Source organism: Paramisgurnus dabryanus, chromosome 21 (assembly GCF_030506205.2).
Source record: "Paramisgurnus dabryanus chromosome 21, PD_genome_1.1, whole genome shotgun sequence".
Taxonomy (NCBI): domain Eukaryota; kingdom Metazoa; phylum Chordata; class Actinopteri; order Cypriniformes; family Cobitidae; genus Paramisgurnus; species Paramisgurnus dabryanus.
This window is the reverse complement of record NC_133357.1, coordinates 22,864,033-22,882,065: the sequence shown is the minus strand read 5'-3', so window position 1 is coordinate 22,882,065 and position 18,033 is coordinate 22,864,033. Positions and strand designations below refer to the sequence as shown.

The 18,033-nt window shown below is 37.3% G+C and overlaps 1 protein-coding gene across 2 annotated transcripts in view; it reads right to left on the bottom strand.

Annotated features, from left to right (window-relative positions):
- ndrg3b (ndrg family member 3b) overlaps positions 1 to 17,677 on the bottom strand; it is a 69,305-nt gene extending 51,628 nt beyond the window's left edge. Inside the window, exon 1 of one of the 2 annotated variants that reach the window (XM_065286290.2) lies at positions 17,532 to 17,677. The gene's annotated coding sequence lies outside the window, so the exon portion shown is untranslated. The remainder of the gene's footprint in view (positions 1 to 17,531) is intronic. The other variant, XM_065286292.2, reaches the window with a different exon arrangement.
- Between the last annotated feature and the right edge of the window lie 356 nt (positions 17,678 to 18,033).

Here is an 18,033-nt window from a genome sequence, read left to right as displayed (position 1 = left end):
ATACAAATGTACAATGGAATTGAATTGCAATAGAAAGGCAAGGCATTGCATTAAAATAAAAAGAATACAGTATTGCAATACAGGGCAGCAAGATCGAAATGATCAGCAAATGTTCATATTGCAAAATGTCTATAGCACTGGTAATATTTCAAAGTTGTGCATGTAGTCACATTTTTATCGGCAAGTTAGCACATCTTATTTTTTTCTATATTTCTATAGGACTAGTGGGAATCGCAGGGTACTTCACGATACAATATACGATACATGGCCTGCTGTGACGATTCTCAGACAGGGCTCTACACTAACTTTTTGCACTGGTGCGCCCAATATTTTTCTTAGGTGCACTAGCACAAAAGTTAGGTGCACCCGAATTTTTGACCGCATCGCATTACTAGTTCACCCAAATATGAAAATTCTGTCATAATTTACGTACTCTCATATCGTCACAAACCTGTATAAATGTCTTTGTTCTGGTGAACATGACTGAAAATATTTTGAGGAATGTTTGTAAACAAACCATTCATGAGCCCCATTCACTTCCATGGTATTATTTTTTCCTACTATGGAAGTGAATGGGGCTGATGCTTGGTTTGGTTATTAACATTCCTCAAAATATCTTGCTTCGTGTTCATCAGAACAAAGAAATTTATACAGGTTTGTAACAAAATAAGGGAGAGTAAATGATGACAGAATTTTCATTTTTGGGTAAAGTGTCCCTTTAAAGGTGCTCTAAGCGAATTCACGCGTTTTAGACCATAAACATTTTTTGTTACATACAGCAAACATCTCCTCACTATCTGCTTGCTGCCTGTCCGCTGATCAAACTGTAAAAAACGCGATCTCTGTAGACAGCACAGGCTCTACAAACTTCAAACTACAAATATAAACACAGTGGCCAAACCTAGCACCACGAAAACAAAACAAAATGTTCCAGCCAATAAATGACAAGAAGGATTTGGGGGTGGGGGTTGGGCGTGCTCATGAAAGCACGTAAGGGAGGGGGAGGAGTTAGCTACACTTCGTTTGTTTGAAAACAGTTCAAACATCAACAAAAAGTGACGTCTCACAGATTCGCTTAGAATCAATTTATTTGCATGCTATGATGATACATAACGATATCTGACAAACTATAAAAACTAAATCTCCAGGAAAAGATTAAGTCTCTTTTTCTTTAGTCTCTTTTCGCAAGTCCACAAAAAGTTTTAAAGTACAAAGTATAATGACTACCTTTTATACTAGGAGCACTGTTCTGTAGCCCCTGACTGAAAATTTTAAGAGCGCAAGCAGAAAAGTTAGGTGCACAGAATGCAATTATTTACTTTGTCTCCATAATATCTGCATTACTGACAAATACTTATAATAAATAGACTTTATATGCATTTGTTACACATGTCATTATGCATTATTGATCAAACTTTAATAGGAAGCAAAATACCTTTATATCTGTAATGTTGGTGTTAATTTAGAAGTTATCCTGCTCTCTCTATCTGTCATCTTTGCAATGTCTAATGATCCCGCACCTTTTCGTGGTTTAATCTGTGTTTGATTTCAAGTTTACGCGAGCCTGCGCAGACCACCTGTAAATTACTAAGCGCATGGTTACAAAGAATAGACGCTCACAAATAACATTTGTTGCACTGTACAACAGTCCATTACTTGGTTTGCAAAGTCTGTGTGGTACCCACTGGTATGCACTCTCATTACAGCAAACCAGGCAAAAGGGATGAGTGCTAGCCGAACAGTGCGCCAGGGTGATTAAACCAGGCCACAGAGACTATCAACACTCGCCATACAAACAGACACGAGGACAGCACAGAGTTGGCAGGAATTATCCAACAAATCCATAACTACTGGCAGACTTGACTGTAAATGTTCTCACGGACAGTAAAAATGTCTCTACCTACTTATCACTCCATATTTCAAAACAGCACTTAGTGCCCATCACAGTTAGTTGAGAGCGTGAAGCTGCAATGAACCAAAATTATGAGAATGACGTGTTGAACCGATATATATGTACATCTATACATTCATAGATACCTCACAGCAGGTTTCTTTATTCAGAAGTGTTGTCTGAAGTAGCTATCTTCCCTGAAACAGCTCTCATTTGTCATCTCCATGTTGTTGTTCATTAAGGTCTCTGGCATCATTTTGTTTGCAATCTCATTAGTGGCATCCTGCCAGTGGCAGAATGTAACAGCTGCGGTGAGATCGCCTGCCCCCTCCAACCAGAGATACCATGGATGGACAGAGAACAAGGAGATACCCGAAGGGTTATCAAATCTTCAGAGCAGACCTTGACTTCCTCCCGAAACCCACATAAACTGGGTCATTTGAGGTTGATTTTGGGGCACTTAGCACGCTCTAAAAATGCATGGTTGTTTTCAACCCATAATTGGGTCAAATATGGATAAACCCAACTGTTGAGTTATAAATAACCGTATGATGGGTAATTGTTACCAAACTATGGGAAGAAACAACCAAATCTCAAATTTGGGTTAAAACATAGCATTTTTTACAGTGCAGTATTAGGAGAGACAAAAACGCCGCAGGCAGAGCCAAGCACTACCATTACACTGTGATGTGTTGTTGCTCTAGGTCAGAGATTCAAAGACAAAGGATGAACTGCAGTGAGGCTAATTACCCATGATTCATTGCAACAGACTGTAATCTTAAAACAGACAAAAGTAATGAATCACCATTGAACAGCTCGATGAAACGATTAGTGGTGACACTGGTGAGACCACATGCTTTTGATTTAATAATGGGACTGTCTACACGAAGAGGTCCCAGAAGAATGAATATGGGTTTGCCAAAGCAAAAAAATAAGTCTGCTATAAAAATACTCATCTATTCACACTAATCCTACGCCCCATGATGCTTTGCACGAATTATGGGCGCGACTTTCGGCGCATACTGTCACTGAACCGGAACCGGCGTTTTCCATGATGATTACGGTCATAATTTCATGTATGAGCCAGTGTGAGGATGAAATTAAGACATGTCCTGATACATCACATGAAGATATATTCAATCGTTTCATGTTGTTCCTCGGGGTGACGGGTCTTCAATGCGCAAATATAAAAGCACAGAGACATACCAGTATCTCTACAGTGAGACAGTCAGTCGAGTGTTTAATACATGGAATTTACAGAGACTTCTTGTTTTTAACCTTTTCAGGTGATGGTTTAAGTTGTCAGAACTGTGCTGTGAGGTTTTTTTTTAAATGCAATTTTTAATCGACACATCAAGCTTCACGCGATCCGACAACAGCAGTAACTTATGCTTCTCATCCAACAGTTGTAAGTTATTTAAACAAACCATAATAATTTTAATAAAAATATTAAACTACTATTACATGTTTTCAGTATTGTTTTCGTTTTGTGGAAAAATTATTATGCAGTAGATAAGACATGAGCTTATGAAATTATTTGCTTATTTTAAAAAAATAATTAAAAACATATCAAAAGTAACGTTACGCGTAAACACATCACAAACTATTATAAACATTAACTAATAAGCAGTTTATGTCATATATATTCTGTACTATAATCTCATTTTTGTAATAATATACTGTATAGTAGCAGAATAAATAAACCAGCTAAATCAGCATATTTTTATCACCATAATATTAGTTGTTTTTGAATAATTATTGTATTTATGGTTCACTGTCAGTTTCTATGAAAGGTTTTACTGGATGGATGTGTGGATAATAGATGCACGTGTGCCACATACACATTCAGTTCTTGTGCATGTATTATGGTTAAAAAAATGTTTTGTAGAGATTTACTGTGTTTGTTTCAGCTTTTATGGCAACCCCTAACCGCACAAATTATGCCGGTCTTCCTGGATTTCATAATAAGCATTAAAATGCCAGTTAAAACAGCGACTCGTATCCCTTGCAATAGGTCTACCATTAGCTGTAGTGGCTCACCGGAGGTTTTACCCATATGAGCTCAAAGATGGCGGGGCCGCATTTACAAAAAATAAAATAAGGTGGATAATATTGGAATTAAAAAATGTATAGGGTATGCTCACAATTGGATGTTAAGGGGCTTCTGCGTAAATTGACCTTTAAAGAAATAGAAAGGGTAAAACTAAACATTTTCTCAAGGTAATGTTACTTGTGCAACAAGCCGCAAAATTAGGTATTGGGTGAGATACTCACCAAATGCTCATCCACTATTAGTAATAATGATGCTTGTATTAACAAACTCCACTACAATCAAACATGCATATGAACGTCAAGATGTCTCATTGATCTGTCACCAAAAAGGAAAATAGGTCATGCAATGGCAGTGAACCCAGACACAAGTGATTTAAAATGGCAGACACACAAAATAAAACCATTTGGTTGAAATGATCACAACTAAAAATGTTGACAATTCGCAAAACAATGCATTCACAAATAATAAATAATCCAAAAAAGTGTAAAAGAAAGGAAAAGCCGAACAATCGTAAATCCGTAAATTGGCTAAAAGATTAAATCTATTTAATAGAGTCAACCAGTCTTTTTACAGGATAGATACATATAAACAGCTCTATAAACAGATCTGACAGTGTGGCAACACTTCAGATGTGATTAGCTTTTAGCATTCTTGCTATGTTCACAAGTGCCAGGAACACTACAATTGCACACAATGTGAAAATCACCAAATACAGGCTTATCTAGAATAAAAATAGAAAAGGTACAAGAGAGGGTTGTGTCCTACTCATGTGCCAGCATGATTAAGAGAATAAATGATAGAATCCACAATTATAAATCTTTTTACAAGCACCTGGTCGACATGCAAATACTAATTGACTTTATCAAGATGGACTGCTATAATCAGACTAAAACTGACCTAATTTTACAAATTTTATAATGACTTTTTCCAACTTTTTCCACTTCTAGGGCTGCTTGATTGGGGGGGGGGAATCATAATCCTGATTATATTTGTTAAAAACCATAATCCTGATTACTTCAAATGATTAATTTATGACTGACTGTAACACACACACACACACACACACACACACACACACACACACACACACACACACACACACACACACACACACACACACACACACAATTCAATGCATTTGTTGATGCAGAAGGCTACAGGTGTCAAAGCAGGGTGCCTTCAGAAATGAACATCGGTCCAGCGGAATGAGATTCATATTTTAAACATGATTTTGCTGAACTTGCTTGAAATGCATATTACTTTAAAAAAATAACAGGATTACTACCCAGTGATCTGACGTTGGATATGCAAGCAAGAGAGAGGTTGCATCCCAATTCAGGGTCTGGATGCTTTTAAGGCTGCAGCCTCTACAGTCCGTCCACATAGTGAACTGAAATGAGACAGTATAGCCTACGGGGGAGTTGCGTCACCTGCTGTTCCCACCCACTACGCTTGTCAGCGGGACACAACAGCTGAGACCTATCAGACTTTTAAAAATAAATATGGGGCCAGACATTATTTTTTTAGTTTATTGTAGAAAATATGACACATTGATGGAGATTAAACTGTCCAACAGTATGTAAAAGTAACCAACCTTAGAAATATACAAATCAAAACGCAACAAGCAAAATATTGCAGCAATAATATTAATTCACATCACTAAAACATCATTTATAATAGCAAAACAGTGACAAGGACCTGTAATTTGCAAAATATACACTTTTATTTGACTACAGTTCTGAATGTTTAATTCAAAATACCCAGACGTCACAGGCGCGCATTATATTTTGGGATAGCCAGGGCTGTGAGAGTGCGTGCATGTGCGAGAGAGACGCTGGAAAATTCTGAACACTTATCGAATAACCTTGATTATCTTGTTTTTCAAAAAGTGCAAAAATCTAAATTGAAAAACGATTAGTTGCACAGCCCTAGCCACTATATCTTCAAACTAACATATCTACAAAATCGTAGTGGACAGCTCAAATGTGGCCTGTGAAATCCAGGCTAAAGTCTCTTAATCTAATGATGTCATGATACCCGCAGATAGGGATGGGACAATTACCGGTTTCACGATTAACCACGATAAAATGTCCTGACGATTAGTATTATCGTTTAAAATGTAATTATCATTACAAATCGTGTTTGATTACCGTGATTTTGAAAACTCCAGCCAGAATCAGTTTGACGCAGGTGTGCACATGCAACATAGTTTGCACAAGAACGCATTTAATGGATAATGTATTGTATTCATTCACTGTAAACTTATTAGACAGATTTATTTATTTTTTACCACAGACATAATTTCAGGGACATGAATTATTAAATTGTTATTTTCAAAAATATAACTTTTTTATTTCAGTGGGTGCATCAGTTCTTTTTGAACATTTCCATTAGGGCTGAACGATACATCGAATTTTCATCGTCATCGCGATATGAACCCACGCGATGAACACATTGCAACAGACAGCCTTGACGCGATGAATGAAGGGAAAACGGTAAGCGCATGTAATAAACGTTTGACCTATCACGTTTAGTCCTGAAGACATGCCCTGCGTCCCAAACCGCATACTTCCAAACTAGGGATGCCCCGATACCGATACTGGTATCGGGTATCGGCCTCGATACCACATTTTCTAAAGTACTCGTACTCGTTAAAAGTCCCCCGATACCAGGGATCGATACCACGGTCTGAGAAATGTCTATGTTTGAGCGGCGTGTAAGGGGTTAATGCCTCTTGTGTTGTCCAAAGAGGCAGAGTTTACAACAAACTGGAAAACTAGTCCCTTGTTTTTTTTGTAAAATTATATGACTAAAGCTGTTACCTGTAAATTTAAATCATGTTTTTTATTAAGTACTCAGTATCGGTATCGGCAAGTACTGAAATTCAAGTACTCGTACTCGTATTCCAAAAAAGTGGTATCGGTGCATCCCTATTCCAAACTATATAGTAGGCGAAAAGCACTACTTCTCATACTCTTTGCATACTATATAGTATGGAAGTAGGCAGTTTGGGACACACGGATGGTTTGCGCATTCATGCTATTAGGCCAATCAGGGGAACCCCCAAGTCTGATTTGTGAGGTGTCAGATCGACGCTCTGCCTGTTAGCAAAAACGATGGCAGAGAAAGGAGAGAAGAGTGAGGAAAATGTGTTGTCAGACGAAGACCTTGTGGTGAAAAGGAACAGCACTTCAGCTATATCATGGAATTATTTTGGATTTAGGAGAGATGACGCCGCAAACACAGGTACTGTGGAAGCGGTGATTCACATATTGCGTCTATTGCGCGCTCAAGTTCATTATTTCAAATGTATGTGCGCTCTGGAAGCGCTGCGGTCGCGACTCGCACGCGGTACAACGCGCTCCTTTTTTCCAGGTATTTCAAAAACATTTTACCTTTTCAGAATGACACAAGCGCAGCGTGCAGATCATGTGACAATAACCTACGTGTCTAGCGTTTTCCACGCGTTTTTAGGCGTGACATGTAAATGGCCCCTAAAACATGAAAAAAACTTTTCCTCACATCATGCAGCCCTAATTTCCATCTCATTTTAACAAAACCATGATAATATTGATAACTGTTATAACTTTGGTCACTATAATCATGATAGGAAATTTTCATACCGTCCCATCCCTTTCCGCAAACTTACATTATATGGATTACCAAGGACGATGGTTTATCTAAAAATCATCTTTACAGTTCCAATAAAAGACCAATAATATTTATTTTGGGTGAACTAACCTTTTAAACAAGAAGCTGGAACTGCACCTTATTTAATTCATGATCATTTTAGTAATGAAAATGTCTGTACAACATGACCCTTTTTAGCTGGTTACTTTTATCACCATGAATTTTAAATTAGCCCTTGATATTATGTGCAAAATGTTAGTGCAGATTATTGCTGCTGTCAAACTCCATTATGTTGTATTAAACAGCCACTACAGAGCACAAATCAGTATAGTGATCTGCTCACAGCCTACATTACACTTTACTGCACTTACAGTGTACACCAAACATATGACAACCGTTAGTGCATTCATTAAGCTGTCTGCCTATGAAGAAAAGATACAGTTTTTATTCTGATAGAAAATTATTTCAGTACTTATTTGAACTAACAGGACAGTGAGGGTTCACCCTATATTTCAAGGTCAAGGGAGTAAACGCGCATGAAGCAGTGAGGTAAACAAAAGCTTCCTAAGTAAAAACTGTGTAACACTAAAGTTGACTCGTTGTTGGTGGCTCGGGACTCGACGGCCTGACTGTTTAAGTTGATTTTCAATAAAGCAGTGTTGATTTTTTCGCTTCTGGGTCCTCTGTTTCAGAACCAGGCAAATGCTCAGGTAAGCCACGGGCTAGTTGGTTAAATTAACACAGAAAAGATTTTTGCTTATACAAAACTGCATTTAAGGTTTTTTTCTCGCCAAACCTACAGTATACAGTCAGATCACAACACCTGAAATATAGCTTATGGCATGAATTTCGTGGATTATAATGGCCTACATTTGTATCCTCTTTAAAAAATTATGATTAAAAACTGGATTGAAATGCGATTCAGTGACGCACGAAGTGCAGAACTTCTCTTTTTAGAGGCCCGCCCATCAAACACTTTCTTCCTCCGTCACTGATTAATTTTTCAGTGTTTTAAATTACTATTTAATTTTTTGCGGACAACGCTTTTCGGGAATAAACAGAGGTAAGAATTTTAAGACTTGGGTTAATTAAATTTAAGGCCTAGGATGAAAATCTGGCCGTTTTTAAGACTTTTTATGGCCTTAAATTGAACTTTCTGAATTTTAGACTTTTTAAGACCCCGCGGGAACCCTGTTATCGGTTATCGGCCAAAATTTCCATATCGGTGCATCCCTACTTGCTATGCTTCTCAATGTATGTATCAGATTTTGATTCAAGATTATGAGGACACATGAATTTTTAAAAACATAATGACCCACATGGATAAATTGTTTATAATAAACACTGCAATATTTTATTTTTAAAAAGAATTGTCAGTTTTGATTTAATCAGGATTTTAAAAGCTCTAGCTTGTGTAAAATTCTAGGTCAAAATATAAACATGGCACTGTACGTACGCTATACATTTGTTGTTGACTTTGACAGTTGCTTGACATGTTTCCTTGTTTTTATTTGGCTTTGGATAAAGTACCTGGGGTGTATTCCAGAAAGCTGGTTATGTGGCTTACCCGGGTAAGTTTAGGAGTAAGTAAGCGGATAACCTCTGCTTTCGGTTCCAAAAACGGAGGTAACTTTCGGGTTATGTAAGTAACCATAGCAACTGACTCTCTGAAGATAACCTGCTCCGGAGCAGGTTATGTTGCAGGGTAAGTTCATTTTAGTTAATAAAACGAGGCTCCGGAGGAAGTCTGCGCATGCGTGTACTTATGACGAGCGTACAGCGGGCGTGGAAGCATATATTTTGCATAATATTACAATGTTAAAGCATTTATTTTATTTTATTATATTTACAGTCGCGAATATTTATTGCTGTCTTAAAAAATGTGTGATATGAATTTTTTTTAAAGAAACTATTTCTTTAATAACATGGATTGTTATTGGTGATTGGACTAATTACTATAAATTTTATTATTAATTAAATTTAATTAAAAATTTATTCATATTTGTGTTCGGACTAAATACTATACATTTAATCATGTTCATTAGTAATATATCTCCAAATATCAGTGGATGTATGAAACATAATTCCATCAGTTAATTAATGTTAACAATAAAGTACATTTCCATATCAATTTTGTCAATTCATAAATAACCTCATCTTTCACTTACTAGATAATTTGAGATGAATCTAAAGTTATAATAAATGTGTGTGCAAATACATTGTCATTAATGAATCTTAACCTATGTTACTTAAGTGACAATGTGGCAATGTTACAGTAAATGGATATAACAAATAGAAACACATGATGCCTATCATAATAATAATTACTGAGGGATAGAAGTTACCCCTGCCTGCAGTCTCTGATAGGCATGTGCATCTGACCTGGCCCACAGAATGACACCCATGAAGCAAAGGCATGATTTAACACTGACCCACATAGTGACACAGGTGAAGCACAGACTTCATTAGGTGAAACACCATTGAATCACAGACATGGCATAGTGGTCAGAGATTTTCTATTATATCAGTTAGAATCATGTACACAATGAAATGAAATTATAAATATATATTTCATAGTATAATATTTATTTCTTAAACATGCACTTCAGATCCTTAGCCCTCTCTCTACATTTGATCTATAGTTGGTGTTTTTCTAAATCACCTTTATTTCTTTAAAATTGACCTTTTGTAGCTGCTTTCCTGAGCTATCATTTTTGAGCAAAGGGAAATTAAGATATTTGCATATATTAGATGATACAGGACATATATTACAACATGTTACTATTGACACTAATGTAACATTTCTATTCTCCAATTCTGTCACAGCAGATCCTAATCGTCCAATGCAAATGAATGATCATTCTTAGTGTAGTGTAATGAAAAGCATTACACAACATTATTGAAAATCTGTAAGGACTGTAAGGAAGCTTTACAATTAAAAGAGGGTGCATTAATCTATCAGCTATCAGTAAATGTTAAAAAAGATGGTGACACAGTGTCATACAAGGAAAGTCCTAAAACTAAACAGGGTCACCCAAAGGAGCAGAAGTAAAATAAGTACAATATAGTGAATATTATCATAGTGCATTTTATGCCTACACAATACAATCATATCTAAAAAAAAAAAAAAACTTTAAATAAGCCTTATGATGTATTTGCACTTTATGTGCCACAACTCTTATGAAATTAACCATGGTTTTATTGGTGTATAGTTGTAGTAACCATGTTTTTTTTGTGCATTGATTACTATCAGCAGAACCATGGTTTTACTACACTAACCATCGTTTAACTATGTTTTTTTGAAAACCATGGTTATTTTGTGGTTACCATGGTTTTACTGTAACCATGTTTTTTACTGTAGTAAAACCATTGTTACTTTTCACAGGGGAAAATATATTCATAATTCATATGTTTACAATCATATATAAAATCTATGATTATTTTGACTATATTAATTATTTTAGATTGTTTTAGATTATTTTAAATAAAATTGTGTGTATTTTCGTTGAGACACATATAATATTGGACTTAAATGGGGTAAAATGGGTTCGTATTAATTAATTAATTAATTAATTTGATCTGTTTTGTAATCACGCACTTCTAAGCCGATTATAAAACGTTGATTTTGCCAGAAAATATTAGTTTATAATGTTATTTCTCATTTAAAAACTTTTAAGTTCTCTGACGTTTCCATGGTGACTCGTGAAATCTGCGATCCATTGACAATGCCTTTATGTTGTTACCGTGAGCGCGCGTTAAAGCAACACTGAAGAGTTATTGCTCTTTGCTCCCCCTACAGGTTAGACGCGTAATTGTTCATTAGCACTGTCGTAAATACTGCAGCATAGCTGGCTCTGATTGGATTGTAGGTCTGCCGTAAAGCAAGTTTTTGTAGTTTTCACTCGAACTACAGAACCACTACCCGACGGTTGGAAACTTCTTTAGTGCGGTTTTGGCCGATAGAGGGCTGCAAAGCGAATGTGAAAGTGCCATTCACCCTGTTTTGAGTGGATGAACCACTGAAACTTTTTTGGAAACATTATTTTAAGGTAAAAAAAACTATTTGGTGTTGCTTTAACTCTGGGTTACTTTCAGCGAGTTGATTGACCTAACTCTTAAACTGTGTTTTGGAACCGACATACCCCGAGTAAGCAAGTTTGGGGTTGATCAACCCAAAGTTCGGGGTTAATCTGATGGTAAGTTAACCCTGCTTTCTGGAATACACCCCTGCTAAACAGGGCTGCATAACAAAGCATACGTTTAACTTTTTTTCTGGAAAAAGTCAGCATCGGCCTCTCTGTCTCGCAAGTCTCAGTTTAGGTTGATGCAAATAACGGTGACTGCACTGTCAGAAATTTTTTTACAAAAAAGGTACAAAACTATATCTTTTCTGTTACTGGAGTGGTACCCTCAAATGTTAATTTTTGTACCTTTATGGGTATACAACACATTGAAATGTTGGGTACAATATTATACCCTAAGGACCTATTGTTTACCTTAAGGAACAATTTTGTAAATTTTAGGGGTACAAAACCTTTAAAAGGTACACAATAGATCCTTAAGGTACAGTAATATACCCAACATTGTATTATGTTCAGTATGCCTGGAAAGGTACAAAACAGTGACAGGATACAGACAGCTTTGTTTGAACGCTTACTTCTGACAGTGTACAAAAAACTTTTGAAGCATTAAAATTATTGAGTTATGGCAAACCTTGCCGATGTGCACAAGCACAGAATACATATTCACAATATTTCCTGGAAAAAAGCTATATCTTGTGGCCCTACTGCTAAATTAATAAACATATATATGTAAATAAATGTAAATGTAAATGTGAAACTCCCACATACATTTCCATGATCTGCATTTGATGAATTTTTACTTTGTCATTAACTGTAGTTACAGATAAAGTACCAAGGGATGATGTCCTGTGGGGTCCCATTCTTGGAAATCTAAAGCAATGAACTGTATTAATTTCAGCTTGGTTAATTGTACAAGCATGGGCTTATCAGATCCAACGATAATAAAGCATTAATAGGTTATTCATTTCAAGAAAATGCATAGTTTTAATAGATAACTTATTTTGTGCCTTCCTGTGTTTCCATTACAGATAACATAAATAATGTAAAGATATCCAAAGACATGACAAATAAAATCGATGTAATTCACTGGATATCACGTAGTGGTGGGTAAGCCTAATGATGCTAAAAATGAGACTAATCTACTACATGCTGTGCCACCTCGGCAGCCATACCAAGATCAAACGACTGGGGCTTAGCGACACTTGCTCATGTTTGAAACGATATGCTGCTACAGACGGGATTCCCATCCGAGGGGTCTGTCATGCCAGCTGGTTTTAGTTGTTAGTTTTGCAAAAGGATTATAAAGTCAGTGATGAATAAAACAACCATCAGTGCCATGTAAACTCTAAAAACATCAAAACAGTCAAAGGCTTCTCTCATTCAGAAAAGCAACAGAGTCCGTTTACGATTATGATTTACAGCTGTTCCCCTCTTGAAAAGTGATTTGATAGGTGCAGACAGATAAACAGCATCTCTTTTTTTGAGAAACCTCTTTTTTAACAGGCTTTATCTCTAGGAATCCAGCGGAGGCCATGTGCTCGGTCATCCCATGGGGGACGGCACCAGAAATAGATGCAGGCGTGGACTGATGGAGGACTATGGGGAGCACAGCCAATGGAAATTAAGGAACAAGAGAAAACACACAACAGCTGTCACCCAGGGACGTTGTTGGCATAGCAATGAGAGGAGGGCAGGCAGAGTAAACTAATCAATATAACAACAGTAAAAACAAGTGTTTTCTCTCCAGAGATGTGGTGGGGATACACATACTGTATGATGAAAAATTGTAACCTGTCCTTTAGTATACATCTGCCAAAAAATCCACAAAGAAATACAAATAGGCTACAGCATCCAAACTGTGCAGGAAACTTTAATACACAGCTCTGAAAGTGCAATGGGAAGTGGATGCTCATCACAAGGTAGTGCCCACCAGTGTGACCATTTGTGACCCTTCCTGTGAAAACCCAATTGAAGTCATTTTTGGGGATTTACTATTTTAGTATTCTACATAAAATCATCCTACTACATGATGTAAAAAAAAACTTTCTTTTTTTATTGAGGAAGGTCACGTCAAAGATTGAAAATTAAAGTGAAATTGATGAGTAGAATCAAACCTTTATCAGATTATGAGACTTTTTAGCCTGGATGTCACAGACAGGGTCACATTTAAAACATCAACCTAAGCCCTCTTCATGTATAAAACTCATAGGAAAAAAATGACAATGACCATTTTAAAACTCCCACATTTAATGACTCAAAGACATCACATGATTTAATCTCAAATCCATATGTCTAAGTGTCCCATTAGAGCATAAAACAGCCGGTCATGTTAGGTCTGGTAAACCTCTTTCCTAAAGTAAATCAATGAAATACAACAAATGTCCCCAGGGATGTGTCATCACATGGATGCAGAACAACAAGCACTTCCAAAACACATCCTCTTTTCCAGACAATTCAGGTGCTACATGCAACATTAGCATATGGGACCCATGCTGGCAAAGTGTCGGATATTTTCAAACATAAGTTATTAAAAAACACGTGTTTGAAATTGAATTGAGTCAGCAAAGTCAGTTTTGAGAAAAATCGATTTAAAAATGTTTGATGGTTCAGAAGCAAAATCACTGCATCCATACCTTAAAATCACTGGTAACGTAATAGATTTAGCACACACAAAGTCAAAAACAATATATAAAATATATGTTCAACTTTTTTCTTACTGTTTAATTGATAGACAGCTTTAAGATCTACTGTAATGCAAGGATCTAATGTTACACATCAGATATTTTTTCCCAACAGTTAACCAAACATTTATTTAAGACATGACAGATTATATCTGTGTGAATTCTTGTTAAAACAGATATTTTAAAAACTGGAATTGTGTGTAAATGTCTATCTATATATCGGGAGATCAAGCGCTCGTGCGTGCTTTGGATCTGTCAGTTAATGCGAAAAAGATTGTTTTCATGTCTTATCGCTCTTAATAACTCTTTTAACATCAATCAGGTCTCAAACTTTATCTCTTTTAATTGCTACAACAAAATGTCACGCGCATGTGGATGGACACGCATCGTTGTTTTAGATAAAAGGATTGCTCCACTTTGTCATCCAAAATGCTGATGTCTTTGTTCAGTCGAGAAGAAATTACGTTTTTTTTTAAGGGAAACCTCAATTTTATAGACTTTATTGGACTTTAACAGTTTAAATTACAGTTGCAACGTAGCTTCAAGGGGCTCCAAATGATTCCCAACCGAAGGGTCTTATCTAGCAAAACCATCGTCATTGTCGGCATGAAAAATAAAAAATATGTACTTTTAAAACTACAGCTTCTCGTCTTGCACTAGCCGTGTGACGAGCCAAGGCGACCTCACGTTATGTGTAAGCAAGCACGTCGAAAGGTCACGCATGACGTATGGGAAACTACCGCCCCAGTGTTTACAAGTGTGGAGAAAGAGGATCATTCTTCATTAAGATGCGATTGTTTTGAAAAAAGCAGGAAGTAAAGCGCTCTCTTAACCCTGGAACCCACCATAATGATAAGTCTGTGTTTTTATTCAGAGTCGTTTGGTGCGCGATTACAGATGTCATCAGCCTTCTCACATGTCATCATATTGCTTAGTTGGTCTGTCATGTGTGCAGCTCGGACATTCACTTAGAGGCTTTTTACACTTGACATTAACATGCGTTTTCGTCTATCGGATCACAAGTGGACGACGTTAATGCCAGGTGTAAACGGTGTTCAAAACGTTTTGAAAGCGTCCACTTTCGACCACTTTCAACCACATCCAGAGGTAGTCGAAACCACTTTCGATCGGATCGCTTTGGAGTTGCGGAACACAAATGTGGTTGAATGTGTTCGAACAGCCACACGCGACCGCCTTCTCTCCGCCCATTTATCTAATCTGAGGTATTAAACACAAGTTTTACGTCTTTTCACCATATGTTCACGGCAGAAGTCAGAACAGCGCTATTTTTAGCCTTTCATTGATAAAACTACTGCGGGTGTTCTCCATAGTTTCGTTTTGAAAGCGTGAAAGTTGCGCGATCCTATTTCATCAACTGCGCTGAAAATTCAGAGAAAGCTCCAACATATAAACGTACAAAACACTGTGCAGCACTGTGTATACTTGCTAAATAAGCAGCGGACTCCAACATAATATAAGTTTGTGTCCATATAAACTCATAATTACTCCCGCTCGTGTTGAATGACAGCAGAGAGACTCGCCCACCGTCTCACAGACCACCCCCTAACAGTATTCAGGACAGATGTGGTCGAAAGTGGACAAAAGAGACGGATTTAAATACCAGGTGTAAACGTAATGTGTCTCTCTCGTCCAATTGTGATCCGATCGATGAAAACACATCTTAAAACCAAGTGTAAACAGCCCCTTAACCCCACTGCGCGCATCATAAGGTTTTTACGGAGGCAGATGAAGGTGAGTGGTCGCGCAACTGACGTCTTCACCTTTTGAATCGCGCTCAGGCGCAATTGCGCTCACACCATATTCCTCGCCTGCGCTCCAGCACCCTCTGCAACCCGGCCGGGGTGCGATTAACCAATCCGCGCTACAGAGCAATCACACTAGTCAAACGAACCAGGCTTTAGGGCTCAAACGCACCCAAACGCTTGGTTTGGATAGTGTGAGTACACCCTAAATGTCTGTGTCAGTTTATTGTTTAAAATGGTCCGTAGATGTGCGTTTCACATATGTGACGCGTGACCATTCGACGTGCTTGCGCATTACGTGAGGTTTAAAAGTGCATGTTTTTTTATTTTTCTTGACAAAACGATTATGGTTTTGCTAGATAAGACCCTTATACCTCGGCTGGGATTGTTTAGAGCCCTTTGAAGCTGCATTTAAACTGCAATTTTAAACTGCATTGAAACTGTAAAGTGTTGAGATCCCTTAAAGTCCACTATATGGAAAAAAATCCTGGAATGTTTTCCTCAAAAAAAAAAAAAAAGATTTCATCTCGAATGAACAAAGAAAAACATAAACAACTTGGATGACATGGGGATGAATAAATTATCAGGATTTTTTAAGCATTTAGAAGCAAACTTGACCAAAATAAAGGTTTTTGTTATATAGCGCAAGCAATGATTGCAGCAATGTTTATGTTACCACAGCATCTGTACACATGTTAATAATAAGATGAATGGTGATTCTCGCAGTATTTTGGGAAACTGGTTAGCATGCTCTTTAATAAAACACAGACAAGGATGCCATAGGACACAAGACGGTAAATTGACAGACTTCAGAAAATAACGTAGCAGTGCCCTGTCATAAATAATAACAGATGTCCTCTTACTAAAATACATTTAAATAGACTCTGATAATAAATATGAATATCAACACGTCAATATATCGGTCTCTCTCTCTATATCTCTGAAGAGACCAAAGTCCAAACGGGTACACGAGTGTTAAGTCTGATGATCCTGGACCGTGTCCGTGAAAGTGGTCTGTTAAAGTTGATACACTATTTTACCACCTCAAACACACACAAAATCCACCCAGTAAAAAGAAAAGTATGAACAAATATATCCAATTTTCTCGAATGATCTCCTCATTAACCACATATGGCTAACGTCAGTGTACTACTGTCTCTCCGACACATCTCCCTTCAACAGCATTCATGAGGAGACCATAATGATAGCGTTACCTCCCTCAAAGTCTATCTTTTACAAAACGACTGTTATAGGCCGATGACTCCTTAATAAAGCCGTTATGTCTGATTTCGTTGTCTTGCGCTAGCCTGCTGTTAGCTCGCGTGCAACACATTCACACCACTCGAGCAAGGACCGATCAAGCGGAACAAAGTAATGTCGGGTTTATATACAAGCACCGTGCTTTAAAAATATTAAGATATAGCGGCTCACCGTTCACAAAGATTAAACTGCGTAGGATCAGATGATAGGGTGCGCAGGTTGACTTCCACAGCGTGTTGCAATCACTGAAGTGCGCGAGAGTGTGTGCTCTAGTTGCGTCCTCGCGCTGAGGCTGAAGGAGGAGGAGCTCACGAGAGCTGACTGACGGATAGCCTTAATGGCTGGAGAGTGGCAAAGTTTTTTTTTTTTTTTTTTGCAAGGACATATCATGAAAATCTGACATTTTCCATGTTTAAATGCTATAATTGGGTCCCCAGTGTTTCTATTAACCTAAAAATGTGACAAAGAACAACCCAGTAACTTATTGGTAAACTATTCTCTGCAAACATGTGAAAAATTGTGTAATTGAAATGTGGCTCCCCTTGTGATGTCACAAGGTGATCTTATTTTATAATACCACCTCTTAATCTGCATTTAGTGCAGAGAGAGAGAGAGAGAGAGAGAGAGAGAGAGAGAGAGAGAGAGAGAGAGAGAGAGAGAGAGAGAGAGAGAG